This window comes from Coturnix japonica, chromosome 2 (genome assembly GCF_054131305.1).
Source record: "Coturnix japonica strain WE chromosome 2, WE-NBRP24, whole genome shotgun sequence".
Classification (NCBI taxonomy): Eukaryota; Metazoa; Chordata; class Aves; order Galliformes; family Phasianidae; genus Coturnix; species Coturnix japonica.
Window position 1 is genome coordinate 109,112,897 of NC_140664.1, and position 22,428 is coordinate 109,135,324.

At 41.3% G+C, this 22,428-nt stretch overlaps 1 long non-coding RNA gene across 1 annotated transcript; it reads left to right on the forward strand.

Moving 5' to 3' along the window:
* The first annotated feature begins 86 nt into the window (after positions 1 to 86).
* LOC146762115 (uncharacterized) lies at positions 87 to 2,502 on the forward strand. Its single transcript, XR_014942969.1, has 2 exons — positions 87 to 401; positions 1,129 to 2,502. It is a non-coding gene; the product is annotated as an uncharacterized LOC146762115 (long non-coding RNA).
* Positions 2,503 to 22,428: the final 19,926 nt, after the last annotated feature.

The window sequence follows — 22,428 nt, forward strand, 5'->3', positions numbered from 1 at the left end:
GGAGCGTGGGGCGGGGGCGGGGGTGCGGCCTCGGATGGTCCCACCTCCGTCGGCACAGCACGGCACAGCACAGCACAGAGCAGCACAGAGCAGCACGGGGCGGGACGGGGTGAGTCACAGCTCCCGGAGGCCCCGCCCCACACCGGGACAGCGGAGGGGTCCGCCACCCCGCGGCCGGGATGGGGCGGCCCCGAGGTGCTCCGTGCTCCGGAGAATGGGGGGCACAGAGAGCGGGACTCAGGTGCCGTGCCCGGGGTGATAGTGCTGGGGATGTAAGGATGGAGAGCAGCCCTGCTGAAAAGAACCTGGGAGTGCTGGTGGAAACGAGCCAGCAATGAGCCCTCGCAGTTCAGAAAGCCAGCCGTATCCTGAGCTGCATCGAAAGCAGCGCGGACAGCAAGGTGAGGGAGGTGATCCTGCCCCTCTGCTCTAGTGCTGGTGAGACCTCACCTGGAGTACTGCGTCCAGATGTGGAGTCCTCAGTGCAGGAGAGACGCAGAGCTGTTGGAGCACATCCAGAGAAGGGCCACAAAAATGTGCCAAGGGATGGAACACCTCCCCTACAAGGACAGGCTGAGAGAGCTGGAACTGTTCAGCCTAGAGAAGAGAAGGCTCTCGGGAGACCTGAGCGCAGTCTTTCAGTATCTAAAGGGGGGGCTGTAAGAAAGGACAGACACTTTAGCAGAGAGTGCTGTGACAGGAAAAGGGGAAATGATTTCAAACTGAAAGTAGGGAGATTTAGATTGGATATAAGGAAAAGGTGTTTCACAGTGACAGTGGTGAGGTACTGGAACAAATTGCCCAGAGGCATGGTGGAAGCCTCATCCTTGGAGACATTCAGTGCCAGGCTGGACCAAGCACTTAACATTTAGCTGTAGGTGTCCCTGTTTACTGCAGAGGAGTTGGACTAGGTGGCCTTTAAGGGTCGCTTCCAACACAAATGCTTCTACAATTCTATAATTCTAAGTATAAGCCACAGTTTTATATTACCAATCTACTGAGATTGCTTTCTTATGAATCATATTGCAGCCTCTCAGTGACATGTACACAGATTACAAGAGTAAGTAACGCTTTGAGTGTACACTGGGTCAGAGTTCCTGACTTGACTCTGCTCTGTGTTCATGACAGGTGGTTTTGCTGAATTGTGCTGACTGCAAAGTAGAGAGATGCTGTGTTCCTGAGATGACTCTCTGGTCCCAAAGGAAGGTTCTTGACTCCTGAAATGAGCTGTGGGTGCTGGGGGCTGAGCACAGGCAGAGCTCCAGTTCCTCTCCGGCTGAAATCCACTGCACTGTATGGCACAGATTGCCACTTCCCCCCCCTCTGCCCAGTTCCTGTTGCACTTCTCAGCAGCTCCTGTTGCCCTCTTCCTGTTCATCTCCTGCCTGCGTCTGATCTCCCCTTATCTGCCGGCAGCCTTCTCTCTATCCTCAGCCAACCGGTTTCTTACTCCGCACTGACCTCTGGATGGGGATGTAAAGAAGCAGCACCGCGAGGCACAGCTCTGTTTGGTTCTGCCTTCAGAGAGGGGACTGTAGCTGCTGAGCTGCTGGTGCAAGCTGCAGGGTGCCCTATGGCAGGGAAGGCTCTGCCAGCAGAGCGGCCACCTCCCGCTGAGCCGAGGCGTGTTGGCGTGCCGGCAATGCACTGAGCAGCTCTGTAATAGCAGCTCCTATCAAGGTGGTTTAGATTAGCATAATGGACTCAGCAAATCAGAAATGTGTGCGGAGTCATTGAGCACAGCCCCGCTGACAAGCTGTAACTTGAGAACCTGCTCTGTACGGGGGACAAATTTGGGCAAATCTTAGAGGCACATCAAAGGCACGGCCTGGGACAATGGGGTCCAATCTGCACCACTTCAAGTTCCTGCTCCAAAAGCAATAGAGGTTCCAGCAACAAATGTGGGGGGTGGGATAACGTTAGGCAAGGAAATTTACTTGTTCTGGTATATTGTTTCTGGAATGGCCAAATTTTTTGAAGGAGCTTTCCAAAATACTCCAGCCTGGGGCAGGCACCTGGTACGGAAATCCTCATCCTGAATGGCTTCAAACTTGGCAGTGTCTTCTAGTGATTGAAGAAGCTTGTAATGAGAAGCACTAAGTAATCAGCTACATGGGGCACTACTTGTTTTATCTGTCTTGTAATTAAGTTTAAGGTATGAAGTCATTTCAGGTTGGATATTAGGAAAAACATTTTCTCAGAAAGAGAGGTGATGCGTTGGCACAGGCTGCCCAGGCAGGTGGTGCAGTCACCATCTCTGGAGGTGTTCATGAACTGTGGGGATGTGGGACTGAGGGACGTGGTCAGTGGGCATGGTGGGGGTGGGTCGGTGGTTGGACTCAATGACCTCAGCGGTCTCTTCCAAACTTCATGTTTCTACGGTTCTTTGACGTCACACTCCTCTTCTGTTTTTATAAAACCACTTTCTTCTGATGGCAGAATCGCTACTTAAATACTTCTCTGCATTCTATATCTCCTAATAAATGTTTCGAGAGAATCTCTGCCATTTTGATTTTGGTTCATTACAAAACCCAGGAAGAACATACCCTGCGCAGATACTCAGACTTTAGCAGTGAAGTGAATTAGAATGACGTTTTGTTTGACTGATGGCAAATGACAGCAGTGCTGTTTCAGCAAACACCTCAAATCTTTGTCATGTCATTAGAATCATGGGTAAGTAAAGATATTAAAATAATTACAGGACTTTTGTATGTCACATATCAGTCTCAGTAAGACACTATTGCTGTCACATAAAATTAATATTTACTGCTGGCACAGTTTAATATTTTACATACCTCTTCTTACTATAACGTCGTTAACCACATGTTTAACTGAGCTGCTGCCAGCACAGCTTTGGCCCTCGCAATTATCTCATTACAAGTACCTTTCAGCAATATCTTTTGCTCTAATCGAACAGTAATTTATACACCTCCTTACACTCTGCTGAACACTTCAGATCTCCACACTTGACGTGTAAAACTATCTACAAAAAGTCAAAACAAAACAAAACAAAACACAACCCACCCATTTAATTCAGAGCTCTTTTCTCTTTAATAAAGATCCATGCTGCTCACAGCAACTGAGCCTTGGAAATGAAATGATAAGAATTGATTTCTGGATCTTAACATATTCTTTAATCCATGGCCATAGTAAAATGCATTTTAAAAGGGGATACAAATTATGCTATTTAATGTATAGTAATGCTAGTAATATCCTGAACAAATGTAAATCTGGCATTTTTAATGCAACACTTGGTTCCTTAATTATTACATCTCTGTTCAGATCCCATCCCTACTTATTTTAGTAACATACTGAAAGGGATATGAGCACAGGGAACCAAGTACATGCTGTGGTTTCAGGGGCTCACTAGGAAGTACCATATTAGTCTTACAGCTGAGGCAGAAATGGGAGAATAATTAGAATTAACCAGAAGTTGGGGAGTATTCAGCATTAGAAAAAAAAAACAAAACAAAAACCCTTCTATTAGCTGCAATTCAAACAGAAAGCAGTGTTCCTGTTCAACACTGTCATTTCTCCAGCGGGCTGGAGAGGAAAGGAAGTGTGATACCTCACAGGGATGTGAAACAGCCGTGTGGGATGTTGAGCATGTCACATCTGCATTTCTTCACTTGCAGCACGTCTCTCCATCTGATGGTCCCACCTGCCCTGCATTTCTCTGTCATCAGCAGGGAACAGGAGAGCAGATCTCAGGAGGAGCCACAGCAGTGCAAGAGAAGAACTTCACGAGAGAAAACTGACTTGCCCCATTCCTTCGACATACACTGATAACGTGGATTAACAGGAGAGTGCATTTGATCCTGTGATAATACTAAAAGCCACAGCTTTCTGATCCAGGAAAATAAAGATGCCTACCAGCACCTCTTGTTTCTTGCAACATCAAACTGAAACGTCACCTCTCTCTGATCTGTGAATGATGCCCCAGGCTGTGGCTCAATGACAGATACTGTGTGACCATGAGACAGGACCTAATAAAGGATTACTATTTTCTTTTGCGCGTTTCTTTACAAAGGCAAACTGACTTGAATTTCTACAAATCTATCAAATGGGAGTCAAATTCTAATTTACCCTATTTTGTCACAGCCCTTTTTCATAGACTGGAATAACAGCTGTATTTTTGCATTAAAAAAGAATCACAGGCTTATGCAACAAAAAAGATATTAAATGCATTTTAAGTGCCATTATTATTTTTCAAAGAGACTCTGTCCTACCCATTCTGTTTGTGGGGATATCAGGAATACCAGAGGTACAAAAGTTGCTCTTCCATCTTTAAATATGCTACCAAGGTGGTTTGCTTACACCTTCATATGACTTACTTTAACTTTTTTGCTGCTTGAAACAAAAAGGGGGAAAAATATTATTAAGAAGAATCTTTTTCAAATGCTTCTTCTAACAATGTCGGTTATATCAGGATGCTTAAAAACCCAAGAGAGGGGAAGAAATACGTGAATGGTCCTTAACAGAGAAATCCCGCTGTTACTCAAGTTGTATTAAGGGGCTCAGCGATAAGGGCTGCAGAAGGGTGGTAGTGGAGCCTTCCACAGCCCAGTTCATAACACCCAGTGCAGTTTCCTGCATAGCCTGCTTAGTTAAGATTTGTGCAGGGAGAGTCACATTTCTGCCTTATTTTTCAGCCTAAGAGTAGCAAAGGAGATGACAAGTAATAATTCTCAGAGTTCCCAAGCAATTGCAAAGTTACTAATCGTGGCAATGCAGCAGGAGAAAGTGAAGTGTTTGCTACCAGGCTGCAGTGTCAGGATTTCACACAAATGTAGGTGAGGACATTAATAATGACTTTCTAGTAGGGTTTGACTCAGACACACATAAAGAGCAGTCCTATCAAGACAAAACAAAAAGCACGCAGCAGCCAAAGGGTTAACATGAGCTTTTCTAGAACAAAACAACTAAAAATCACATTAAGAGAAAGCAAAAATCAGTCTGCACTACTAGACCTCATCTGCCACTAAGAACTTACATAATATACTGCTGACATCACGACGATATAAATTACACAGTACTTTCACATGTGACTTAGAGATTATATTACTAGTGCATGAAAAAAAAAGAAAAACCCTTTAACTTTCAATTTTTAATTTAGAATGCACTACTGCAGCATGCATTATAAAATTAGATACACATCCCAAAACAGCAACAGCAGTTTGACTTTTTAGTACATTTACCCCCAACAGGTGCAAAAACATTGGCTTAATCAAAAGCTCATAGATGTACAACACCGTTTTTAGAAAGGGTATAGCTTTGCTTTCATTCTTATAATGCAGTATGTGTCACGTGTTTCATTTTAGCTGAAGTACAGAGTCGTGTTTGTTGCATTTCGCTGCTGTGAATCCATGGGTAAAATCCTGGCCTCGCCGAAGTCAATAGGAAAACTCCCATGGATTCAATGAGGCCAACACTCATCCCATGTCTGCAATCAATCATTAAAACGCAGCCGGCTCCAATGAGTGACTACACAGGAAAAAAATTGCAGCAGAATACTTTGAGTAGTTTGCAAATATTTTAGAGACTCGAGACTCAGGCAATAACGCCTCTCCTAGTTACTCCTAGAAAAACATTTACAAAACCAATGCTCGTACAGAGGTGATTTCCAGATTGGATTTGCAAAGCTTGCTCTATATTTGACATTAAAAAATACACTGATTTTAGCTTCATGTCTTTCTCAGTGATTCCCTTATCACTTCTACAAGCTTCTTTTGCACATTTTATCTTTCAGCTGAAGAGGAGGAAGATCTCTTAAACTTCTAGAAATAGAAACTCAGATATGTATTTGGAGGTAATACATTTTATCTTGCTGTCCATTACATTTGTCTCTAAAAATCAGTACGCTAATATGAAAAAGAAGAAATGACATATGAAAGTGAAAGAAAATTGAGAAGTACAACAACAGACAAAGTACATGGCATGAACCCTGATTTCCTCTTCTCCTCCCCCATCTATCACAGATCAAGCAACACACCCCATGTCCTTAGGATAGATTTACATAATATTTAAGGCATGAAAACCGAAGAGGCTGCACAGGGTTTCTATAATACACAGGACGTGAGGTGCTGTGAAAGCTGCAAAGAGAGTTTTTTCTTACACATTACACAGAGCAACAGGTAAGACATTCAGATACAGCTGCACTTTAGCTAACAGCAACATGGGCAGCCAAATTAACGTTATGTAAATAAACAAAGAATTCTGATTCAGACTTCTCTCTGGATAACCAAGTAAATCAGAATGACATAGTAAATTAATTCCTGCTTTTGAAAGTGATGCATTTCATTCCTAAGAGCAACAATAAAACCAAATTCTCAGTGTATTTGTCATTATAAAAGTCTTTCAAGGTTTTCAAGGAAGCACACGAGAAAGGGATGCTCTACATGAGCAAAAAAATAGGGAAATGTTGAAATTAAATCTCATTCTTCCTGGTCAATAGAAGCCCAGTCTATAGGCAGGGAAATTTGACCTTAATTACCACTGTATGAAATATGCACATGGTACTCATGACCCTCACTCATATAGCTGGGATCACAGAATCATGGGATCATTAAGATTAGAAAAGACCTCTAAGATCATGTAGTCCAACCACCAACCTATCCCCACCATGCCCACTAGGCACATCCCTCAGTGCCACATCTACTCTTCTCAAGAGAAGGGATGTACAAGAGTCTGAAGTGGAATCAGAATGGAGAATAAGACATGTTTTTTGATTCCATGCTCTTAGAAAAGACGAATGAACTTAAATATTTAGGATGGATTACCTAGTTCCTTTAAGCAAACAGGGCCATTAAAAATCATTCAGTTACAGCAAGGCTGACTAGAAACACCTTTAGGAAGTACAGGTGCATCGTGGAAAAAGAGAGAACTTGTTTTTCTGAGGCTGTAATTCTAAACTGTTTCAGGCATTGTTTTCGTAGCAGAGATAAATAGCTCATGTCAAGAGAGAAAACTGATGCAAGTGCTGCCAGGAGATCTGATGACACTCAGCACAACCTGGCATGAGGTAGGCAGCATTGAAAAGATCACAAGGGGAGGGTGGAAATGAAATGGTCAGACAATGATAGGAAAAAATACCTGGGTACAAAAACATCTCAGCTTATTTGTGTACAGGGCGGTAGAATAGAAACAATGTGATCTCAGTTGATTGAGACATCAATTTGTTTGTGGAAAACCCTAAGGGGTGGCAAAATGCCTGCTGGAAACACGAGGGGAAAAACGCTCACACTGAAATCCTAGAGCCAGTGATGCTCATACGTGTTTTGCTATTAATTGCTGGCTCAGTGTTCACTCCCTCGTTTTCCCCGAGGAGGACACATGGGACACACCAGGTAAGGGGATCGGAGACACAGAAGAAGTGCTGTGGGTTGCTGGAACGTACACACAGATATATGCCGAGGCCATGGATGACTCAGGAATGAAATTAAGAAGAGAAAGTCTGTCTCAAAGACCGTTGTTAAATATTTCCAGAAGAGAAAGACTCTGGATGAGAGCAACATTGGAAGAGGGAGCTGAGCATTTCCTAAGGAGTTTAATTTTCTCTTGGAAGCATTAGGCTTGAAAGTAGAGCAGAAAATAGCTGGGCCAGCCATGAGATGTAGAGCATAAAGATGTCTTTGGGGAATCACAAAGAAATGCAGCTCATCAGAGCTGACAGGGACTGTTAGATACTTGGCTGTACTAAAGTCCTTCTTCTTCGATGGTGAATGGCAGCATCTAATTCTAATTTTGTTTACCATATTTAGAAAAACACATGACAGTTTTTCACACTTTGCAACCAAGAACTTCTTCTCAGTGTCTATAAGCACTAGCTTGAACTTTGCCAGTCTTCAGAAAGCAGATCAAAAATGAAACAAAGCGCAGTAAGTTGTTCAGTTTGAAACAAGTTCGTGTTTTAAAGACTAATGAAAATTGAAGGAGAACAGGTTTAATTTTCTTGTTTTTTTAAACAGTATCTCCTCATGAGGGTTTTTTGTTTTGTTTTGTTTTGTTTTTAATGTTTTCTTTTTGTAAATGTATGGTAGTTTTTAGAAGGATCACTTGGCTGTGCCTGCACAGACAAAGCCCATATGGGGCAATGTAAGCGCTGAGCCAGGCCCGCTATCAGCAATATTAACACAACTGATTATGCTGATGGAGTGAAGCCACTGTTTTTATCTTACCTGAGATAAGGCACACAGGATATACACAGGATATAAATTGATATAAATTGCTATTTGAAATGCAAGGGATTAAAATAAAAGGGGGAGGAGAGGGAAGAAAGAAGAAGAAGAATCAAGGTTCTATAGCAAAGATTGCTTTCCTCTATCCTTGGTGCCTTCCTTCTGACAATCATTAGCTAACATACACGGCTCAAGAGCAAGAGCCAGATTTGTTTGTTGTGCTGAGTTTTTGTCAGGAGGGTTTTGATCATTTTCAGAACATATTTCCTCTCCTGTTGCTTGTGAGGCTCCAGACCAGAAGTGGAGCTTTTTTCCACATATGCCATATCTGAAAACATGTGAACATTTGCCTGCACAGCCCACATGAAGCCGACAGACGCTGGGTTAGTGCAGCCCCCACAGTACGCGGACTGCTGCCACTCCTGCCTGCTCAATCAGATATTCTGAGGAGCAGTTCTGGATCCATTGAAACTACTGTCATGTTTCCAGCGATCCAGATAGAGGTGAGCTTTCATCACTGAGCTGGGTTGTGGGAATATAACCTGCCTCGGCTGCAGCACACAAACCTGCAGGCAATGGTCTCATTCCCAACTAGCGGCGGGCTGACATAAGGCAGGCTGTCAGACATGAAACTTTAGCTCCATGGCAGCCTTCAGAGCACAGCGTAAACCCCTGCAGTTGTATTAGTTTCCCTAGGTTAATTTCTTCAAAAGCAGGAAAACAAAATTAAATAAACAGCAGTGTTCTATCTTAGGCTGGAGAAAAAACATCAAACAAAACCACCCTAAGAAATCCACATTGCTAGGATGAGCACGGTAATGGTGCTCCTGATCGTTACGTGCTGCTACTTTTTAACCTCCCCTTTGAATTATTCATCTGGTTGCAACATCTTGCTGCTGATGTTTTCCAATTTCACTAACCAGACGAGCTAAAAGAATGGCTGTTTTCAAGCTAAAAGGTCAGTAACCCTTGTGTCAGAGCCTCGGTTACAGAGTCAGAGCATGTCCATTCGTTTCAGCACAGTTACAACTTCTAACCTGGATTAATATATTGAAGTCACAAAATAGGTAGGTCCTCTGGACTTGCCTTCATGGAGGACGGAGATCAGCAATGAAAACTTGAGAATGTAAAATGCTCATTTTTCCTTCAGAAGATAAAATCTGCTTGGTTTTCGGGACACACCCCATCACAGCATTATTTCATGAGCACAAGTTATTGTTCCAGGACTTGGTCCCTCCCCAGTAAAGCTGTACAGCACACATGATTTATCAGTAGGTTCTCTGGAAATGTCCTTAATAGGTGCATCTCACCATGTTCAAGATACAGGTTAGGACTCAGGCTCCTCTGTCTCTAGTGGTAACAAGTTCTGCAGCCCCAGGCCCTCCGCTAAGAATGCTCGCGCTGTTCCCCACCGCTTACATCACCCATTCATCCCAATTACATACACCGTAGCTGATGTAGTGCTTTAGTAATTTGTTTTATTTGTGTGCTGATTAAAAACTTCTAGATCAAACATTTAATGAAAAACTCTCCAGCCTGACAGGTTTGCTGCTGAATGCAGTCATTTACAGCTCAAAACTTATAATAACCAGAGCAAGTGTTGGAAAAGCCGTTCATGCCAAATGCTCAGCGACTGACATATATAATCCTATATCTTTTCATTCCCCTTTTTTTGTTGTTGTTGTTGTTTTTTTTCTTCTTTCTTTTTAATCTGAGACCTAATTATATCAGCTGTAGCAGTTTTGAAATGAATGGTGGCAGGAACCAATACTTGTTTATTTTCTTTCCTGACAAGTGCTCTGAATAAAAACAGTCTCTAGACATGATGGAATGACTTTTCCAATGACTCAGACACATTCAATGAAACAAGGTTTGAAGAAACCGAAGCTTGTTTTCTCTCTAACAATAGTCATTGAAAATACCCAGAACTTTTAAGTATTTACGCCACTTAGAAACGTAGCAAAGTTACATAGGGAGGCCAGAAAGTATCCAGCAAACAAGCCCTTGCCCTGTGCTTCTTCATTTGGGTGAGATACTGTCCTTATTCACTCAGTCTTATTTCAATGTAATGAATTTCTCTTTTCAGCTTGATTTTTTTTTTTCTCCTTTTAATTTACAGGTGCCACCTAAAGTAAACAGTCATATTTCCAATTGGCAACATTTTAACGTCCTTCACAACTCCGGGGCAAACTGGAGTTTTAAAATGAGCTCCTCAATAATATAGGAAAGACACATCAAACTTTACATTAATTTCTACGTTGCACAGACCTAAGTGGCACACTTTTTGCAAGCTGCTTAGCTGCCAGTACCTCCTTCATTTCATAGAATCATAGAATCATAAATCACAGAATCACAGGATGGTCTGGGTTGAAAAGGACCACAATGCCCATCTAGCTTCAACCCCCTGCTATGTGCAGGGTCACCAGCCACCAGACCAGGCTGCCCAGAGTCACATCCAGCCTGGCCTTGAATCCCTCCAGGGATGGGGCATCCACGGCCTCCTTGGGCAACCTGTTCCAGTGTGTCACCACCTTCTGTGTGAAAAACTTCCTCCTAATATCTCACCTAAATCTCCTCTGTCTCAGTTTAAAACCATTCCCCCTTGTCCTATCACTATTCACCCTTCTATCAACACACTGTCAAAATACAGATCTTTTTGCAAACTAACTTGTTAAATACCTTTGTCTATATCCTTCCTTAGGAATGCCAGCGTATTTCTGAATCCCAGCTCAGCATTCTGGTTGCCAACTGTTCTCCTGCAATCGCAATTAAAGCCTCTTGGCTTCTGACCCTCTGCCTCGCTCTCGGAATGTGAGCGCATCACACGGTCTGCTCTATACCCCTGAACTCTCACAGCGACACAAACGCTACCTTCTTACTAACTTAACCAGCTTAAAATCATAACGACATTCCCGGTTTCAGAAGGGCTGGGATGCCTCGGCAATCCTAAATAAAGGGCCATAACGCCATATACTTCGAGCACGGGTGGGCTCGCCGCAGGGCTGGGGCGCGTTAGGGAAGCCGGGTGCCTGGATGCGGCTCCGCTTCGCCTTCTGTGCCGTTCCCCGTCAGCCAGCGCACTCTAGAGGCAGCCCGGGGCAATGCCGGCAGCCCGGCTCACCCTGCAGCCGCACCTGTGCTCACCTAGAGGAGTAAGGTCAAAGGCAGCGTCCCTGTCAACCTCTCCTTTTGATACCAGCATATCTGCTTCCATCATTGCAAATGCTGAAGCTGCTATGAGCCCACGGTGCAGCACAACTGCTCTCAGCTCACAGCAGTTCATCCTCTGTCTAAACAGACACCACTCAAGGATCCTAGCTCTGTCTCGTAACCATGTGAAAACTGTAAACTCAGCCCTACTGGGATGCATTGGTTCAGGCAGCGGTCAACATTAGCCCAAGCATCTACAAGATACGTGGAGCCAGTCTAAAACAGAATTGCTGCCTTGAGCTTATGAAACTGACCGGTTTGGATGAGTGCGCAGTTGAACCTGTATGTGAGTAATGCCACAGGAGGCTGCAGGTACTCCAAAAATCATTTAAATAGCATTACTGAAAGCGAGAACAATTATTTTCTATTTATTTATAGATGACATTTTTGCTATGCCGGGGTTTTATTATATGCTGTCCAGCTCCCAGAGAACAAAGGAGAGTGTTTATAGAGCTCTTACCTATAATTAGTGTCACCCAGCTAAACAAGGCACCTCTGTTTTATAACTGCCAAAGCTGCCACATTTCTTGTTTTCAGAATGACTTTCAGTGATGGACTACTCAAGCCACAGTTTCTTTAAAAAGTAGAATAAAATGTATTATTACTCTAGCCCCACAATTCTAACCAACCATATCAGGTGGCAGGCTCTGCCACAGAGCCAGAGCTCGGAAAATGCTTCCTCTATTATATTTCCACTTAATTATTCTTGTACTTTTCAATAACATTGTGTCATAAAATCATGGCATATAGTCAATTTGGATTAGCTTTATCCTACCAGGTTATGACAGACTTTCAGCCTAGTCATTAATCTGTCGTCGTAAGTTTGGGAACTGTAGAGATGTGAGAGCCAGCCATATTTAAATTGGGAAGGTATACTTTTATGAGTCTCCATTTAATTAGAATTCCAATAAAAGTGACACATCCATTTGAGGCAGGCTTAATATGCTGAGTTTAACTTTTCTGCGAAACACCTTTCTCTTAAAAGGAATGTCTGCAAAGAAAAACAGGCTTTTCTCCAGACATAACAATCTTCAGGCTGGCCTTTCCCAAGGAAATACATCCCCAGAGCAACGGCCCCAACTGATACTGCAGCTCAAGAGGAAGATGAGGAATTTACTCAGCCTGAGCCTCCACAGCCCACCAGGACTCACATGGCATATTCTTGCTCTTCCTAGGATGAAGATACAGGTTGGCTTCCAATCTGACCAATCACCTCCTTCAAGAAGGTGGGAACCTGATCCCCATGGAAGCCAAGAAAACAGCCTCTGCATTTCCAGCCAGTCTATCATCATCTGCTATACTTTCTCATTTTCCTGGCTAAGGCAAAAAATGGCCTCTTTGTCTGAGCACTCCCACCAAAAGAGTCCCCATGCTCAAAACCCTCATACTAAACCAACCATCTGACTACCAGACCTGCAGTCCCATGGACAGAAGGGCACAGGCTATCAGCAACACCCACCTCAGTCAGCCCAAGAAACTTTAATTTACATGAGCCAAAATAACCCATAAACCTGATGCATTTTTAAACAATTCTAGCAGGATGGATAACATTTGATGCTTTATCGCAGCTAGTATTTTTCCTGTTTAAACATATTTTTATTATTAAAAAATAGGCCTGCTTAAAATTACATTTGATTTTATAACACCCTATATTAAGGCCAAGATTTAATACCTGAAAACTGTTTAAGTAGACTTCAAAAATATTCTGAATCAATGAGCTCCCCTTAAACTCTAATGAGATAAAAGGTGCTATTCTTTAGTTATATGTAGTTAAGGAAACTTTTGAGGTCAGCTCACCTTATAAATACATTGCAAAGTCATGCACTACATTAAATATTTACAATATTTTCATTCTCTGCAATTGAGCAAGTTCTGATATTTACATTTCTCCGGACCAAAAACACTTTCAGATTCTGTTGTTTAAAAAAAAAAAAAATGTATTAGAAAAAAAAGGGAAAAAAGAAGGGAAGGGAAGGGAAGGGAAGGGAAGGGAAGGGAAGGGAAGGGAAGGGAAGGGAAGGGAAGGGAAGGGAAGGGAAGGGAAGGGAAGGGAAGGGAAGGGAAGGGAAGGGAAGGGAAGGGAAGGGAAGGGAAGGGAAGGGAAGGGAAGGGAAGGGAAGGGAAGGGAAGGGAAGGGAAGGGAAGGGATGCAAGAAGGCAAGAAAAAAGGAAGAAAGCAAGGAAAAAAGGCAAGGAAAGGTAAAAGGAATGGAAAAAGGGGAAAGTAATAAAGAAAAATTATTTCCCTGGTGAAATCAACCTGGAATCTAACCTCCATCACAATCAGATCTTGTGAAAAAGGCATCCACTTTTCAAAGGCATCAGAAGACACAAGGATTTCAGAATGTATGATTTCCACTGAATCCTCATTGATGAGCATGAAAGAGGTTGGGCGCTAAAGCTACTGAGCTCTTTCAGAAGTCCTTCTGAGGACAGAGACTACTGCTCAGACATGGTGTCTGTGGTGCACAGACCTGGCTTGTAATGCCATTCACTCCAGTTATTGCTTCTTTCACACAATCATGAGTTTTATTAGCTTTATATGCAAAACAGTGATTTCATAAATTATTTTATTTCTCAATATTTTCTGACAAATAAATTACTAACATTAGTATTGTTTTGGTCATTGACAGTCATCTTACAGTTTCCAGCTGAATGTGGATTGATAAACCCTACAGTAAAAATTGTAGTTCAGTAAATAAGCAGCATTTCACTCGTCATTCTTTATAATGTGAAAATATAAGCACTGAGAATCTCAAGCAGTTTAATTGCTTAAATTAATATTTTGAGGCATAGTGTGTCCTCTCTTGCTAAAAACAAACAAAAAAATCCCCTGTACCAAATTAAACATGGCGTGTTCATTTGTCTTAATTACTTTTCTAGCCAATGAAAATGAACCTTTTATAGGAAAAGCACTAAGAAAAAAAAAAATAGAGCAAGTTTAAACATCACTATTTTAAAAATAGAAGCGTACTGCTTATATCATTGTTAAAACTGGCGATCCAAATTACCAAGTATGGGATTCCTCTGATACGTATCTGAGTTTAAAGGGCTCTGACATTCACTGGGAAGAAAGAGGCACTTTTAGGGCTCAACTCGTCTTTCCAAAGGTAGATATCTTAAACCAGATGAGTTATCTAATATTACAGCTATACAGTCTAAATGTATAAAGCTATACAGTCTAAAAGCTAAACAGTCTAATACAATAGCAAAGAAGAATTACAAAACCATAGAATTCCACAGCAGTAAGAAACATCAGGTAACTCAGCTCCTTTTTCTGCCCTGAAGCAGGATAAACTTGCTAAAGGAAGTAACTACTAATGGGGTAAGGAGAGGAAAGAGAATCACAGCAAAAGGTGAAAAGATGCTCTCGGAGGGGATGTATAAGGTGATGAGATACCACAGTACAGTAAGCCTATTCCTGGCCAGAAGTGCCATGTATAAAGACTATACACAAACTTTTATGATATTCAGCAGATCAGATATTCTCAAATACACCAGAATAGAGAGAGATCCCCACCTTTTGTTAGCTTGTGTTTCATCAGTTTCCAAAGCATTGTGAATCCCCTCTCTGGCTTCCCAAACTCTTCCTGCCTTCCCAAACAAGGATCCCAACACTTCTCCCTCATCCTTTCTCTCTCAGGCAGGCATCTGCTGCAGCTCCAGGACATGCAAAGCCATGCTGGTTGTCACGGACCCATCCTATCAAGTGCTGTGCACTGCAGGCTGGGTGGCAGCAGCAAAAGTCCCTAACACTGGCAAGGACAAAATCATGAGGAGATTCTTAAAACAGTTTCTAACTCAATACTAGATTCCCAGTTGCCCCAGGGACATTCCTTTGTATGGCCTGTCCCTAGGAGCACATGACAAGACAGAACTCTCACCTCTGAGTGAGATAAGAACAGAAGGACCCATCTCCTTACAGCATCTGGGAGCACACTTGGCTCTTGTTCATAGCCACGCATCCATGCTCAGGTGTACAGACTGCATGGTTAATGTAATGCTTAAAGAAGCAAAGAGATTTAAACTCTGGTGGAAAAAAAAAGCTCTAACGTCTGCAGCTATGGCTTTAAGGGCTGTGTCTGTGAAACACATGTTCATGAAGGAAAGAAAATGAAAAATCGAGTAAGGAATTAGATGATTAAAGGCACTGTTTTAATTATACTTTTCTGGGCCAGAATGTTCAGTGTCCTTTGATTTAACTTCAATAAAGAAATTATATTTATATATATATGTGTATCTTTTGTTTTTAAACACACACATTCCTTTTTTTTTTGCTCTTTCACTGCACTGAACTGTTACCTACTGAAGCTGCCTTTGCTACAGTTAATTGAAGACATCCTAGCTGACATGCTGATGGTCAGCTGCTATTCCTTGTATTGAGTCACCTCCAGAAGCCCACCCAGCCCCAGGGTCAAGCCCCTGGTTAGCCAGCAGTGTGCTGAGAAGCGGGCTTCTCAAAGCCAGCTCCATTAAAGACTTGTGCAGAAACACTGAATGCTGTACTGCCTCAATCACACGGCAGATGTACCTGTAAACAGAGAACAAGAAGGGGTCAGGAAAACACAGCTCCAGAGGAATTGCAGGAAGCTAAGGAAATGTTTTGGAAATGCTGTCCACAGCCTGCATGTAGCATCCCTCTTCTTGTGCTGCTGTGCTCAATCTTCGTTCATCACACAGGAAGGTCCATCTCAAGTCATTAGGCAGCAGTGACACCTAATGCACAAGCTGGTAATTCCTTTTGGTACAGAAATATTGAAGGCCTCTCTGCCTGTCCATGGCTACAGAGTGCTCTCACATGTTTTAGTGAGCTTCTGAGTGGCCGGTGAAGGCGAGAACATTCTCTTCATTCCCATTCATTGAGTTCTACTCAGCCAGTAGTGAGTTCCTTCAGAGAGAGATACCAATTTGGATTTGAAAAGTAGGAAAACTCATTTTCCTCTTCCAAGCTATGAATAAAAACTCTGAGGGGTGGGTATGTCTTAATTCTTAAATTCAGAAGGACTTCATGACCAGAAATGATAAGTTGACTGCTTACTGGTAAAATTTCTTTAACAGAAATCAGATTGAAATGACTCATATTTTTTAATGCATCCAACTCATTCCACACACTTGTTTTGTTTTGTTTTGTTTTGTTTTGGCAGATTAGATTGTTTTTCTGCACTGTTAATTGAATTTCACTATCTTTCCAAAGCCATTTCTACCCAACCATGAATAAGAACTAGTATTCCAATAAATGAAAGATATCATTTAGTATTTTATAGCCTAATATTAGGAATTATAGCCTAATTTAGGAATTTTGTTTAAGCTCTAACAGGCAAAGTTTTGTTTTCAGTTACAATGGTTAGCAAAACAAATAAATATCAGTTGAAGCATAAAAGCAAGATTTAATTGTAAGCAAATATAAATTAATATTTAGCTATTAAAAAACCAAATAACCAAAAAAACCCCAAACCCCAACTTTCTTAGGAAAAGAACTGAATTCCTCAAAGACAAAACAAGATGAAAGTTTCTCATTAAGGTCACAGTCTTCCGGAGGTTAAAATCTTCTGTTTAAAACAACGAGCTCTACTTATTGCAGCTGGGCTATTTGGGAATAAAGGTATTTCTCTGGGTATTACTATATCCGTTTCTGTGGTTCTTTATACTTTAGACTGGAATTTTGAAGGCTCATGGTGATTTTGGAGGTTGATCACGATACAAGGTTTTTCCTCCATTATGAACTATTATGTAAACCTAGCTTGAATAAGCCACATAATTTTGCCAAATGATTCCTGAACCTTAGCCAGTAATCTGATTAAAGAGAGCAAAAACCCACTTCTTATATTTAAAAAGTGTGTTTGGAGAAACTCCACTGGTCATTCACATTTCATTAACCTCCAAGTTAATAATTCACATTCTGTCCATTATATTACGTGCTGTCTTCAGGCCAAATTCACTCCTGGTATGCTCAAACTTGGGGAGAAGTCACTGAGAATGATTACATTTGCTTAGAATCAAGTAAAAGTAGAACAAAGAAAGGGTATTATGTTGCAAGTCCTTTTCTTAAGCTGCCAGGAACTTGTTCTGCTGCTACCAGCCTCCTCTAGAAGGTAGCACAGCAGCAGATCTGTAATGAGAAGCAGGTAAGAGTGAATTGAAGCAAAGAGCAGGAACTGTAGAAAATAGCTTTCTTACCTAATGTGTCCCCAAAGTGCTACCAGCTATGATGAACTGAATTCTGCACATTGCTAGAGAAGCGATGATGATTCATAGAAAGATCATACGCCGAGCTATCTCCATACTGTCTATAGCAATCCTAACAGATGGAACAGATCTCCTGGAGGGCTCCCCTGCCAGGATCCATTGCCTCCATTGTAAGCACGGAGCCAAGGCATGACTCAGTGCATGACCTGTCCATTCACTGAAGTCATGTGCTCCTTTGAGAAGACCCAGGGAGCAGTAGCAGAAGGAAAGGCAGCTTTTACGTAAGCTTTTTGTTTTTAAAAGGCTGTATATAGTTTCCTTTGCCCTGAATCCCAAAATGCATTGCTCCTCGTTCCATTTTTTAACAGTGCAAAAAGTATTTGGCTTTAAAGACATGCTGAGCATTTTGGAAAGGAGATGCTTCACTTATGCTCAGCTATGTATATGAATCAGACGAAAGTATGAAGGATTCAAAGCTTATTTTGAAGGAAAATCTAAATATTTTTATGTATCTGTAAAGATTCAGAGCGGAATACCATGCCTCTTCCCTGTGGCTTTCTTGTTCTCACCCATTCCCATCACCAGTGTCCAGTGGTGAAAGTGCTTGAGTGCAGGAATAGATCAACTTCATCCATTGTAACTCACTTTAGCCAAGACTAGGCTAATTCCATTACTCCCTTCTTCCCTCCCTTCACTGGTAGATACTTTACAGTAGAAAGCAAAACAATAATCTTGATTGCTCCACTGCAGGATGACTGACATCTAGGTGATAGATCCTCTGTGCCTCTTTCACTGTCTCTTAGAAATATCTGAAAAAAATACATTCACTGTTCCTTGCTTATTTTTGTTAGTCAGATTGTAAAAATCCCATCTGCTGTTTCCATGGGGGAAAAAAAAGAAATCAAATAACCTTCAGCAACCATTCCTGAGAGCAGGTAGGTTTGAAATGGGGAACATGTAGTTTTAGGTTTGCAATTTCTGTCATTCGACCACTCCCTTCCCAAACACTGTAATTCAAATGCGTCCATATAATATACTTATAAATGTTTCCAGACTTCCAGACAATGTAAAATGATATTCGTGCCCAGCTCTGACAGACTTTTTTTTTTCACAGACATTGCAGGACATTGTCCAAAATGTGTTTAAATCTAAGCAATTTCACATCAAATATTTCTGCAGGTCTAATTTTAGACAAATTCCTGCAGATCATTATAGTGTAACAAAATCTAAAGTGAATTAATGTGACCCGGCAAAGAGAAGTATGAAAAGCCTGTACTGATATCCAATAGTCTGAATGCTTTTTTTCTTTGAATTCTCGCTTCCCATCAGCATTTGCAGAGCTCTTTAAAACAATGAGACCAACAGCCAACCATTAAAAGGTTCTGCTTAAATACGTTAATGTGTGAAAAAATTAATAAAGATGCCTGATACACCTGGCTGAATCACACACACACATGGCTGACTCTTGATTCTGTGAGAGCACTGCACTCATGGGAGCCTGTTTTACAGCCCCCTCATATGTGACTATTGGCAAACTTCTTATCAGAGCAAATCTGATTTACATTTTTTTTTGCCAAAGCCCTCAAGAAACCATTTGTGAAAGCAAAGTAGTATGATGGATACGATATGAACATCGACCATTTGAAATGTGTTGTGCTGATTTCTTCCCATGGAAGATGCAGTGAAACGTAACAATAAGAACAGTAAACTGCCAAGAACATTGTTTCGCTGGGAATTTCTGGTAGAAGTTGTCTAATTTGAATCTAACAATGTGAAGATGAATGCAAAAGGGCGAAATGTTGACAATATCATAAGGCCATCGACAGAAACAAGCAAAACTGTCATGAACAGTTTTCAAAGATATTCCCCATCCCTTCATTTTAAATTCACATTCATGGAATAGATGCCACAAAAGAAAAAACAAACCTACTAATTCCAAGATCATCTGCATATAGTTGTCAAGATAAGCAGATGATGATGTTTCATTGAAAACTGTTTTATTACGGCAAGAGATACACATTCAGTAATAACAAATCTTCAGAGAAGGCTGAATACTAGTGATTACTTCAGGAGATAGATAAAAAAACTGACAGAGAAGCTGGAAATAATCCTGAAGCAGGAGGAGGACTTTAAAAAACACAGGCATCTCCTGAAAAACTGCTTTCTCAAGGAGAATGTAGCAGGCAAATACACTCCATGTTTCTCCTGCTTCTTGCTGTTGGCTCATAATGCCTATTCTCAGAAGGAAGGGATGCAATGCACAAGTTAAGGAAAAATAAATAAATAAATCAGATCTACGGATGTGTAACTTATGGTGCTGGTGGATATAGATTAGAAATCGCGGTATGAAGGGTTTGGGGACACTCAATCTGAACCATCACCTTTCAGAATCTGCGCAGATCTTCTCATTTTCCTGGCTTAATACATTGAATACAAGTGTTCACCAAATCTCAGAGTCACAGGGGTTGGAAAGGACCTCTGGAGATCATCTAGTCGACCCTCCCTATAATATCTATTTGTCTTGGGCCTAAAACAATACACCCTAACTTAAAACTGTATATAACAAAACAAAACAAAATTAAAAGCCTAACTAATACAGAAGGGGAAAAGGTAACAAACACTGAGATGACATTTGCTAGGCAGAAGTGACTATATGTATCATCTAAGCAGATTTCACCAGCCTTTACAATGAAAAATAAGATTTGGTAAATAATCCATTGATTTCACTTTTTTTTCTTTTTTTTTCTTTTTTGTCCCCCACAGATACTTCTAGACATACAAATAATAGCTTGCTGTGAGCATGACATATGGACAGATCACAGACTTCCAAGCAAAGATGACTTCTGCTGGCAGCTCTTGGTGCAGTGTTTGCAGTGACTGGGAAGTAGGGAGACGTGTTCAGCAGCTCGGTCCTGGGATGAGGAAGAAAAAGGAAGAGGGATTCCTCCATCATTCTGGGAGCTGAGCCCATCACCTGAGAGCTGAACTCCTCATGGAATAAAGGCTTAGTCTGTAATTATGACATTCATCATGGATCGAGCAAGTGTCCCAGATATGACCTTTGAAAGCTTTGGCACAGCTAACACACCGTAGTCATTCCATATCTTTTATGGACTGGATTTCCAGCATAATCCTGTGGGTTTTTCTTTTTACTTTCTTGAAACCTTTGCATTTTGAGCTAATGACCATTCTAGGGAGTGGTACTGCTAACGTATAAATAAATCAATCTTCCAAATGAAAAAAGGTTTCATCATAAAGCCACATCAAATGGTCATATTTTAAAATCTAGCATTTGGAGCAATATGAACACTAGTGCACTGTTGCTCTGAAGATATCTTTTGTGTAATGTGACAATTGAATTATCACATACCAAACATGCTCAAAAATAAATGAATAAATGTCTCCGCAGAGTCACACAGTAAAAGGGAGACCTTGAATAGATGCATGATGCCTGCAGAACACAGAATAGCCTGGGTTGAAAAGGACCACAATGATCATGTAGTTTCAACCCCTCTGCTATGTGCAACCACCAGACCAGGCTGCCCAGAGCCACATCCAGCCTGGTTTTGAATTCCCCCAGGGATGGGGCATCCACAACCTCCTTGGACAACCTGTTCCAGTGCATCACCACCCTCTGAGTGAAAAACTTCCTCCTAATATCTAACCTAAACCTCTCCTGTCTAACTTAAAGCCATTAGTTTAAAACCATTAGTTTAAAACCATTGTTTTAAAACCAAAAACATGCAGCAACCTGGAATGATACTGGATGACTTTTAAATATCACAAGGAAAACTAGATATCTTCTTCTCACTTGAGTGTGAGTGGTGGGTTACTAGGTCTGTGGCAGAGAAAAAAAAAGTTCGCATCTCCTTATGGCCCTATTGATCTTGTCTGACATAATCCAAACAGAAGTAAGCTTGTACACAGGCCTGGAAGGGGAAGAGGTTTAACATACATACTGTTACCTCTAGAATCTCTAACCTTTTGGAATTTCAAAGGAGTCTTGGAATTATACAAAATCTCATGGAAAACAATTAACAGGTAGAATAGATGTGCACATGTATACTTACATAAATCCATACTTAGAACCATGGTCTACTTGTATCGTACACAATGTGGCACAAAGAAATATTTCTTGTAATTATAAAGTGATCTCCATGCTCATTAGATAAAAAAAAGAAATGGTTGAGCACCCCAACCCCCTCCCAAGTAGGCACCTAATGAACAAAAAGTAAGTCTTACTTTCTAAAGAGATGCAGATTAAATTCAGCGTACCATAACTGCTTTGTTGCTATTCTTTCCTCTACTGAGCTTTCAAAATAATAATAATAATAATAATAATAATAATAATAATAATAATAATAATAATAATAATAATAACACTGAAATAACTTTAGAAGAAAATGGGTGTTCAAAAAAAAAAAAGCAAAAAAAGTAGCCGAGCTCAGTCATATAGCCCCGATTCCATCACTGATGATATCTTCTGTCCAGAATAAAACTTTTCTAAGTGTATCCTTGACAGGAAAATGAGGAGAAAGGAGGCAAGTTTGCAGTTAAAACAAACCAGCCTGAGATACAGAAAACACAACTAAGCTACAGGCCATAGAATCACTGAGTGGCTTAGTTTGGAAGCAACCTCGAAGATCACCAAGTTCCAACCCTCTGCCATGGGCAGGGCTGCTACCCACAGAAGACTGGGATTTGTGCTGCATGGAAAAGAAGAGGATGTTTGCTCAGTATTTCTATTCAAATAAAAACGTCCTCCCTCCACCATAGAAATAGATTAATTGGGACAAGATAAATTGATCAAAGGTCACATATCTGAGTCACTGGGAGCAGCTGGTGTTTAGCAGCC